The sequence below is a fragment of the Lotus japonicus genome, chromosome 1, assembly GCF_012489685.1.
Source record: "Lotus japonicus ecotype B-129 chromosome 1, LjGifu_v1.2".
In the NCBI taxonomy this organism is placed as follows: Eukaryota; Viridiplantae; Streptophyta; class Magnoliopsida; order Fabales; family Fabaceae; genus Lotus; species Lotus japonicus.
Genome location: NC_080041.1, coordinates 30472825 through 30483022, shown reverse-complemented (window position 1 = coordinate 30483022; position 10198 = coordinate 30472825). Strand labels below are relative to the sequence as shown.

Below are 10198 nucleotides of genomic sequence, written 5' to 3'. Positions count from 1 at the left end.
TATTAATGAACGCACAATTTTAGACTGGGATGATGACACTAGGTACTTCCATGAAATATTCTCCTCACAAATGCGTACTATTAATCCCAACGTAATAGACGCAGTTCTACATCACATAGCTGCATATGCTACGAGTATGCTGACACCAAACAGCGAAGGGCGTCTCATAAGGGACATAAACGTGATGTTGGTGGTCACCGCACAGTTTCTTGATGAAGAAGAAGATAATGATTATGCGAAAGACGAGGATGCCGCCGCTTTGATATCATCATCCCAACAACTTTTGGATTTGCTAGAGACAGCGGAAGATTATCATCCTTCAGAACAATGCGCAATTTGTTTAGAAGAAGATTGTAGCCATGGTGGAGGATTCAAGTCAGAAATTGTTTCTACTAAATGCTCACATCTTTTTCATAGAATGTGTATTGTTAAGTGGATGGAACGATGTACTAGTCGTCAAGCGTCACACTCATGTCCACTATGTCGTTCTCAAATAATATGAATGAATACAATACTGTTACAATTGTTTAGTACCTTCTATAGACTACTGTTTTTAAATTGTTCCGGATTTTCAAATTAGGTACCTTGGATTGATGGAAATCATGTTAATTTTATCTATTTGTCTAGTAGAATTTTGACGAAAATCAGTCTAAATATAAGAAGATCATTAAAGCACGTTTTCATTAGGCATGTTCATACCTTTGAGGAACTCGAAAAGCTCCATTTACAGTAGGGGCACCCTAGGTGAAGAAACATTTGTTCCCACAAACTCTATCTTCATCGTTGTGAGAAGACTACTTCTGCAGAACCCTGTGACAAAACACTTTTTTTTATAAATAACAGCATGAGAGAAAAAACGATTAGAAGGACAATAATGACAATAGCATGAATAGGACAATTTTGACAATAGCATGAATATTTTTCCGCACGAGGTTTTATGAAATCAGACAAATCAAAATCGGTAGCCTTTAAAGGTGAATCTTATCTGTTTGATTTGAAAAGAAAGTTGTGCATACGAAGAGGAAACAAAAAGATTTTCATGTATAGTTGCATAACTACATATTGCGTATATATGTCAGTGGACGGGATCACACCTCTGGTTTCATGTCCCATTGTACCAAACCATGTAAATGATACTCAACCGCAACCTTAAGCATTTGCCTTACAACCACTGCTGCATTTTTCTCAGTATAATGACTGTCCTTCTTGTTAAAAGCAAAGGTAGACAAAGTAAGTTTAGGTACAAGAATAAAACACATGCCAAACACAAAAATCAGGCAGAATATAGTCAATAGTAACCCTGGTTCTGAAATTAAAAAAAGCTGTATTCATTACAAGAGCCACTTTCTCAGTAGAACCAATGGTTGTTGCCTCTCTTGACGACACAGATCTTTAAATCTCTTCATTTTGGAAGGTACAGTGACTCAGTGAGATTGAAAAGAATAAAAAGTTATTACTTTTGGAATTTCACTTGTAAGAGTCCTAGCATATTAAGCATCTAATGAGAGAACAAAGCTAAGTTTTCAACATGCAACTTATCAATCAAAGTCGTGAACCAGAACCGCATGAAATTTCTCAGAGACATGTTCTTAAACATCACATGGCAAACCACACCAACTGATGGAGAGAGGATAAAAAACAAAGCATGGAAGAGAAATCAAAACCATATCGAAATGGTGAAATTACTAGAAGAGAAACAAGAAAGTTGAAAAACGTTGAAGCATTACCTTGCTAGTTCGGTAAGGGAACACCATATCTATCTGAAGATCCAAATTTACAAGCTCGTCAAGAGATTAAACAGGTGGATGGACGCGGGTGCGATGGTGAGAGCTTCCACCGCCGTCCAGAGCACGAAGTCATGTCCGCCGCTGAAGAGCTTCCACCATCCTCCCTCCCTCCCTCTCGATCTCAGAAATCAGAAACCTGAAGGCCAAAGAGTCTCGAATTGAAAAGTATGATTCCTTAAAACCTAATACAAATTCATCTATTAAAGATAAAAATCTCCTTACAGGAATGGGTTTGATCGCAACTTTGGAGTGTTCACTTGCTTGTGTTGCTTCAACAGATATATTCATAACGCCTCTCTGTTGTGCATTATATGCTTCGGTCCATAGCAGTAGGTCTTTTGATGTGAGCAGTATATGAATGAATACAAGGTTACACTATATATGTAGTTCTCAAATAATATGAATGAATACAAGGTTACAAATGTTTTGTATACCACCCCCCAAAAAATGCGTAACGTAAAAATTTGAAGTTCCCCAAAACAAACAGACATAATTATTCAAACTCAAGATAAAAATGTGCCCTCAGATGTCACTAGAGTAGTACTTATTTAACATCCTTGAAGCCAGTTCTTACAAACTTACACCTCCACCATCTCTACCGAATTGTTATTACTTGACACTAATCATCATTTATTTTCTTCATTAAGTCATAATCCTGTAGATTGTAGAAGATGATGGAAATATATAGACTTAAGACTTTGTTTGGATGCAAACAAAAAAGCACTTATTGGAGCTTACTTAGTTCTTTTTTTAGTAAGAAGCTCCAATAAGCTCTAATAAGTTGGTATCCAAACTGCCCCTTAAATTCTCATTTTGATCCTCACAGACAAGCGCAACCTTACAAGCATTTAATCGAACAGATTGTGTGCAGAGAATGTAATAAGTCTCAAATGATCATAAGGTAAGAGTAAAAATAGGAGAATTCAATCAACCTAAAATGATTATAAAAAAGCAGAACATAGACACGAATGAGTGAAAACACAACAATAGAGTTACGGATTCAGAGTTAGTCCGCACGACCTTCGCGATTCGCTGCTGCAATGGTTTTATTATTGTGTCTAAAGTATCTTTGAGCTGCTGCAGTTGCTTTGCTGTCTTGTCACAATTGTATTTAGTTACAGGGTATTTAGGATTCATCTGCATTTTGAGTTGAGGAAAGGGTCACTGTTTCATGGTTGCGTGTTATGGGGTGGGTTTTTCCTCCTCATTTTGCTTGTATCTTCTTTCATTTTATTTTATTTTTCCTTTTTTCTTTTGCTTACTCTTTGTATTGGGTTAAAGTACCTTTTATACTTTTAATTCAATATATTCATCGTATTTAGAAGCTTACCTCTTAGAGAAATAGAGAACACCATTGCAATTTGTGGTGGTTTCCTAGCAGAGAATAACATTCTCTGAGTGTTGGAAACGCAGAGCCAAACACAACCTAAGGGTGTGATTGGACGGTACGGTTTCAGAACTCGAAAGATGGGTGAGGGGGGAAGGAGAGTTTCATGAGTTTTGTAAGCGATATATTTAGTTTTTAATAAAGGGTTGATGGTCAAAGTATACTTTGATTTTGTAAGTGAGTTTGAATTTAGTCTTTCGATGAAAAATTTGCGTTTATAGGCGGTAAAAAACAACTTGTCATTATAAAAATGATTGTCAATAAACGTCATTTTTTCATTGAGGGACTTAAATCAAACTTGCTTACAAAATCATGACTAATTTGATCATTAACCCTTTAATTCATTCATACCACTTTTTCTTCCATTTCATTTTCACTTTAATTTTTACTTTTTCGTATATGACATTTTTGTTCCTTTCATATTTTTTTTTATAGGCAAATGTTTTTTTTTTTTTTTCTTTTTCCTTTCATGCCCCCTCATTATATCCATTTATTGTCTTTTTTATTTCGTGACACTCACTAGGTGTGAATAGCATCCCCACTTTCAATTGTTCTTTTCTTCTTTGCATTCATAGAACAAACTCCTTCAACGGCATTCTTTTCCTTTCCAGTTACCGTTCATTGTTTTCTCAGAAAATGGGTCGCGCCAAAGCAGTCATGAAGCGAATTCAAGATAACAGAGTTCGTAAAACAACGTTCTTGCACAGAAGAAAGGGGCTAATCAAGAAAATGTCTGATTTTTCCACCATTTGTGATTCTCAATCCAATGCGTGCCTCATTGTGTATGATCATGATGGCGGTGATGATTCTACACCAGTGATTTGGCCTCAAAACCCTACAGTGGTACACTCGGTTCTTGAAAAGTATGAGTGCGAGAAGAATAACAAGACTACTCCTGTGAAGAAATTCGATCTTGAAGAATTTTTTGAGATAAAGAAGAAGAGTGTTGAAGATGAGATTGCCAAAGTGAAGAAAGAGATCATCAATCTCAAGTTTCCAACTTGGGACCCGATTTTTCTCAGTCTTGGAAAAGAGAAGTTGAGGCCACTCATTGCTGAGTTGGATGCTAAGATCAGTGCTTGTGATCAGAGGGTTAACTTGTTGAAGAGCATGCAAGAGAGTGAAGTGATCAACTTAAGTTACAAGGCAAACATGGTTGAAGTGGAAGACATCTCTGAACCCCAAGTTATCTCTGCTCCTATTAGTCCAGTGATTGATGGAATGGTGGATTCTACTGATCAAGTTAATGGGCCTTTGGATTGTACAAATCAAGTTATTGAGCCAGTGGATTCAGATAGTGGGCTTGAGGAGTGGGCTTGCAAATTTCTTGAGAGTTGTTATTGGGCTGATCAACAAGGTGAACCAGAGGAATCTACTGATCAAGGGCCTTTGGATTGTACAGATCAAGTTATTGATGAAATGGTGGATTCTACTGATCAATTTAATGGTCCTTTGGATTGTACAAATCAAGTTTTTGAGCCAGTGGATTCGGCTAGTGGAGCAGTTATTGATGATAATAGTGGAATGGTGGATCCTAATGTGCCTTTAGATTGTACAGATGAAGTTTTTGAGCCAGTGGATTCGGATAGTGGGCTTGAGGAGTGGGCTTGCAAGTTTCTTGAGAGTGATTATTGGGGTAATCAACAAGGTGAACCAGTGGATTCGGCTAGCGGGCTTGAGGATTGGGCTTGTAAATTTCCTCAGAGGGCTAATCAACAAGGTGGTGATTTTCTGTGGTGGTTTGATGAATCTGATGAAGATCTTTTCCAGAATACTCCTTTTCAGTTGCAGGATCAATGAATAGATTTTAAATATATTAGTATTATTGGAGGAAGTTGGGGGTTATTGGGGTTTTATTCTTTGAGGTTTGTTCTCTTAGCAAGGATTGTTTTATAGGGATTTTGCAAATGTGCAGTGTTGTTCTGCTTATTGTTTGCAAAGGGGTTTTGGTGTTTTATTTCCTGTTTGGGTGCTGTTTTGGACTGGTTTTCTTGTGGTGGTCCTGCACAGTTTGTAGGATGTTTTTATCCAATTGAGAAGGATTGTTTCTCAATGCCATTCTTTCAATCTATATATCTTTTAGATTTAAGCTCTGTCATTCAAGAACCTGAATTAGATTTTGAGTTTCAAGCCTTTGAATGTTTTCTATATCATTTTTCTGTATTTCTAGTTTTGTTTGTTTTTCTTTTTTTAATTTGTCATACTTTACAAGTGTGGAAAGAAAACTTATAAGCAAATTATCTGTAAAGATTAAAGAACCTGATAGCAAAAACACATTCAAGTCCAAAACACAAATTGAAAATAAGCAATTAATGGTACATTTGTAAATGATGATCATTATGTTCTTAGATACAACTTTTTCATCCTTTATTTTTGCCACGATAACAGATTACAACTTGATCAGATTGAGATCAACAACAAAGAGTAACTCACCCTACAATTACAAGACAATTATGGGAAGGAGGAGGGCACACACAAACAACCTCTCATCCTAAACCCATCTTTAAAGTTCCATATTCATTAAGATAATGGAACAGGCATCACAGAAAAAGTTTATTTACAATTACAAAGGATTAACATAAAATCTGTGTTTCTCGGAATTGAATTCCCTGCAGCCAGCAATTCGGCAATTCCTACATGCAGTCACTGAAACTGAGCCATCGGATTTTGATCAGACAGTTAAATAAAAACTCTGAGCTGACTGATTTGAATCGTACGGACAAGATATGGTGAATGCGTGGATGTAGGATATCATGACTGCAGGTTATATGTGCTAGGAGTTTTCTCAATCAAAGCTTGATGAGCGGCTCCACCTGCCTCTCAAGTAGTCCTCCAAGGAAACATTCTGATCAACACTGCACATGGAGAGTGAGTCATCCTCCACATCAAGCAGTGCAAGATTCAGATGTGACTTCAGATTAGGAGATGGAAAAGCTTCTTCATCAAACTTTTCAGATGCTTCCGAAGCGTTAACTTCTAGCCTTGCCCACTTGATCACATCAGCATCACCTTCAAGGAGCTTTTTGATCTGTGGTCCAGAGGAACAAATGTGAATTTAACAGTTAGATAATGAAATGAGACTACTAGGTCCTTGTTCAAATAAGAAGATAAACTCGAGATTTTTGCTATTTGAATTCAGGTATCCCATGATAAAAGCATACGCAAAACATAAAGGCCAGATCATTATCCAGAAGGAAGAAAAAAAGATCCTAAAGTTGAACTGCTAACAAGTATAATATAGCTTTTGAGATAGTTGGTTCATGACTTCATGACATGGTATCAGAGTCTAATGTATTATCTATGCTTCAAGCTGAATGGAGACACTTGCGTAAGGGCATGTTAAGAAAGAAGTACAACAATATAAAAATCATTGTGTTTTTTACCCAGCAGCCTGAGCTTTTGGGATAGATGATTCAATACAAGAACTAGGATCATTTATGTGTTTCAAACATTTCTGTATGGCATATAGAGGACTCAATTGGGTACGAAAGTCAACTATTAATCACTTACAAGGCTCATTTGAGGCCTAGCTCTTGGTGCACGTCTGATACAAAGTGTGGCTGCTAAGACCATCCTTTCCATCTCGTCATGATCATAGCTATCACCCAAACTAGGATCGAACAACTGTGAAACCTTCCCACTGTTCAGAATTGGACTTGCCTGCAAAAGAAGTTTTTCCATTACTTTTCCCCCAACACATATGTTGTGAACATAAGGAGTAACTTAGATGCATGACCATAATGTTAACAGAGACATACCCACATGACAAGGCTCTCTTGCCCTTTGGGATAATCCCCACTTATTGGCTTTCTCCCTGAAAGAAGCTCAAGAAGCACGACCCCGAATGCGTAGACATCAATCTTATCGTTTACTTTACCATACATGAAGTACTCAGGAGCCAAGTAACTGCATAAATGAGTTTGATACATAACTTAGAACCATTGTAAATACAATTTCTAGTAATGAGGGAGTTCAAAGCACAAACCCAAAGGTTCCGGCAACATCTGTGCAGGTTATATGTGACGATGAGGTTGATGCCCACTTAGCAAGTCCAAAGTCAGAAAGCTGTGTAAAATTAATAGAACTGCATGAGGCTTCACAAGTACAAATAATTGAAAATATTGAAGTGAACCGATAGGGAGATATATTACCTGGGGTTCAAAATCCTCAGATAATAATATATTTGATGATTTCACATCGCGATGGATCACAGGTTGGCCATCATTGTTGTGCAGATATTCCAAAGCCTCAGCAACACCGATGGCTACCTTGTATCTCTCGGTCCAACTGAACACAAGTGGATTTTTCTGATTACCTATTTTGGCATGAGACAAGAAGTAAGTGCATGTTTGGAAAGCATTCCACAATCGATTCTAAAGCCAAAATCAATTATGAGGAGAAACTTCTGGATTTCATAATTGGTTTAGATTACAGAGAAGTTATTCCGAACATGTTATAAATAGCAAGCTAACAAGGACACATAGAGTAAAAAAATGAAGGTGAATACAGTAATGAGGTGTGCATATTATGTACCATGAAGGTTCTCTTCAAGGCTTCCTCGTGATAAGAAATCGTAGACCAAAAGAAGATTTCCATCCTCAAAGCAGAACCCAAGGAGGGAAATAATGTTTTTGTGATGCAAGGTGGTAATGATTTCTATTTCTAGAACAAACTCCTTCAAAACATCATCAGAAGGCTTTAATATCTTAACAGCAAGTTCCTTGCCATCAGGAAGAAAGCCTCTGTAAACCTGACTACTTCCCCCTTTTCCAATCAAGTTTTCTGAAACAAAACCATGTTGAAAATAAGCCACTTTTTGGGACAAATTGAATAGAAAACCAAACAAGTACAAGAGAAAAGAAAAATACTCACCAGGCAAGAAATTTGATGTTGCTGATAGAAGCTCTTGGTACTTGAACAATCTGCAAGTGGATGAGTATTTCTCATGAAGACCCTCTAATTCCTTAGGAACGCTTCTCGAATTGCGTTCAGGTGAAGAAGCAACACCGATTTCAGCATCCACAGGAACAAGCGCGCCACTTTTGCTATCCAGATCCAAAAATTGACCTTGACCCCGGACACAATTCTTGGTTCTATGATCATGATCTGCAGCAGCATACGAAAAATTTCTAGAGGGCAAGCTCATTGCCCACTGAACCACCGAGATCTGGCGCAACCATGATCTTTCCGCAGATTGCCGGTCTGGTAAAACTGTCCGGCGTAGTAGTGGCCAACCTGGTTTCAATGCAGCTACTTCTCTGCCATGTAAAGTTGTTGTGCTAGACACAACATCATTGGCCTTCACAGGAACTATAGCCAAAGGGTTCTCATTATCACCATCACCACAAGACTCTTCTCCAGATTGGTGCCATGTTGAAGCACAATTGAAGCAGCTTTTCCTCCCTTTGGCTTCTGACGTATCCATAAAAACCTTAGCCAAGCTTTGATCTGAGAAAATCTCACCCTTTCCACGTATCCCTTCGCCGTCATCATTTAGTACCTTTGAACTCTTGCCGAGTGTCCAGTTAATCGAACCGAGCAACCCATTTCTGCGATCCCGATCCGTTCCTGCAATAACTCATCAGCTAAGAACTCACTTATGTCAATGAGATTCAAATAAATCTAAACACATAACAAGAAAAAAAATTCAAAAACCTTTTAAGTCAATAGCACAAACAGCTGGTGAGCCATCTCGCTTGAACACAAGTTTCCCATTATTAACAGCAAGCACCCAACAATCTTTTGATAACTTCTTAGCACAGTACTTAGCCACCGAAATCGATGGTCGAATTTTACTAAGACCTTGTGGAGTTCCAACTATTACATGAGTTGCAGAATAAGCATTTGCTTCTCGAACAAGAATTTTCCTCACTGATGAACCCCTGCAAATTTTCAGCTTCAGCTCAACCTGAATCATTTCAAAAAAGGAAAAAAAATTCTCAGCATTTCTTAAATTAAAACCATTAAATTTCCTCAAAATTCAGGATAAAGGGTAATTTGTAAACTGAATTTCACCTGTTTCAAACTGCAGAATCCTTCATAAACAGCTAGAACAGAGTCAAATGCTTTGACAAGCGAAAACAGAGAAGATTTCCCATCTCGATTCACAATTTCTTAGAAAAAAACATAGTCAAAATCCAAAAATCATTTCAATCCAAAAAAAGAAGCTAACAAAAATGGTGTAGACTGAAGAGTAATTTCTGTACCATCATTCCCAAGAACGTGAAGAGCAACCACAACATCACCAGGCTGAGCTACTTTGAACAGAGCCCACGTGAGCAATTCTGTGCTGTGAGGTTCCATCTTGACACCCACCACCACCGTCCGGCCACCGTGGGTGGAGGTTTGCGGCATTTTCGGGTAGATTGTGGCAGTGTCGGTAGGTGGCTATAGCTAGTGTCGGGTTCTATGCAACCATCGATTGAGCTGGTTCGAGACTCAGAAATTGGAAGAGAGTTAGTTTGATTTTACGATGACGATGGTGTTTGTTTGGTGTGGACTGTTTGGTTCTGAAGTGCAGGAAAATGGAAAAGGAGATGATACGAGTTTGGAAGTGTAATGTAACTATGCAACCACGACTTCGAGAATGATTTTCATTTCCTTACCTTTCTTACAGACTTTCATGTAGATTTGTACGTTTTAATGGCCCAGATTTTGACCACTGGGTGGGTGGGTCCCTTACTGTGAGACAAACCAACCTCTTTGATCAAACAAGACCAGATTAAGATTAAAAGGAAAATCATTTTTAACCCGCGCATGATATCGCTTCTATCAACTAATTAGTGTCGATTGTAGTGGTTAAAAATAATATTTTTGAACTTGTGAAATTGGGAGTTATTTCTTTAAAAATCATATTTTAAGAGATTTTTAACTATTACTACACTAAAAAAAATTGTCTTAATAAAAAGTAGGATTAATAGTTAAATTAGTACATAATTTTGATTTGATTTTAGTGTTTTAGTCGAAAAATAACATTTGGTAACGGCTAAAAATAGTTAGCAATAATAAAAATGAATGCTAATAA

The 10198-nt window shown here is 37.6% G+C and overlaps 1 pseudogene; it reads right to left on the bottom strand.

Moving 5' to 3' along the window:
• Positions 1 to 5456: 5456 nt before the first annotated feature.
• On the bottom strand, positions 5457 to 9782 carry LOC130734364 (protein kinase STUNTED-like; annotated as a pseudogene).
• Between the last annotated feature and the right edge of the window lie 416 nt (positions 9783 to 10198).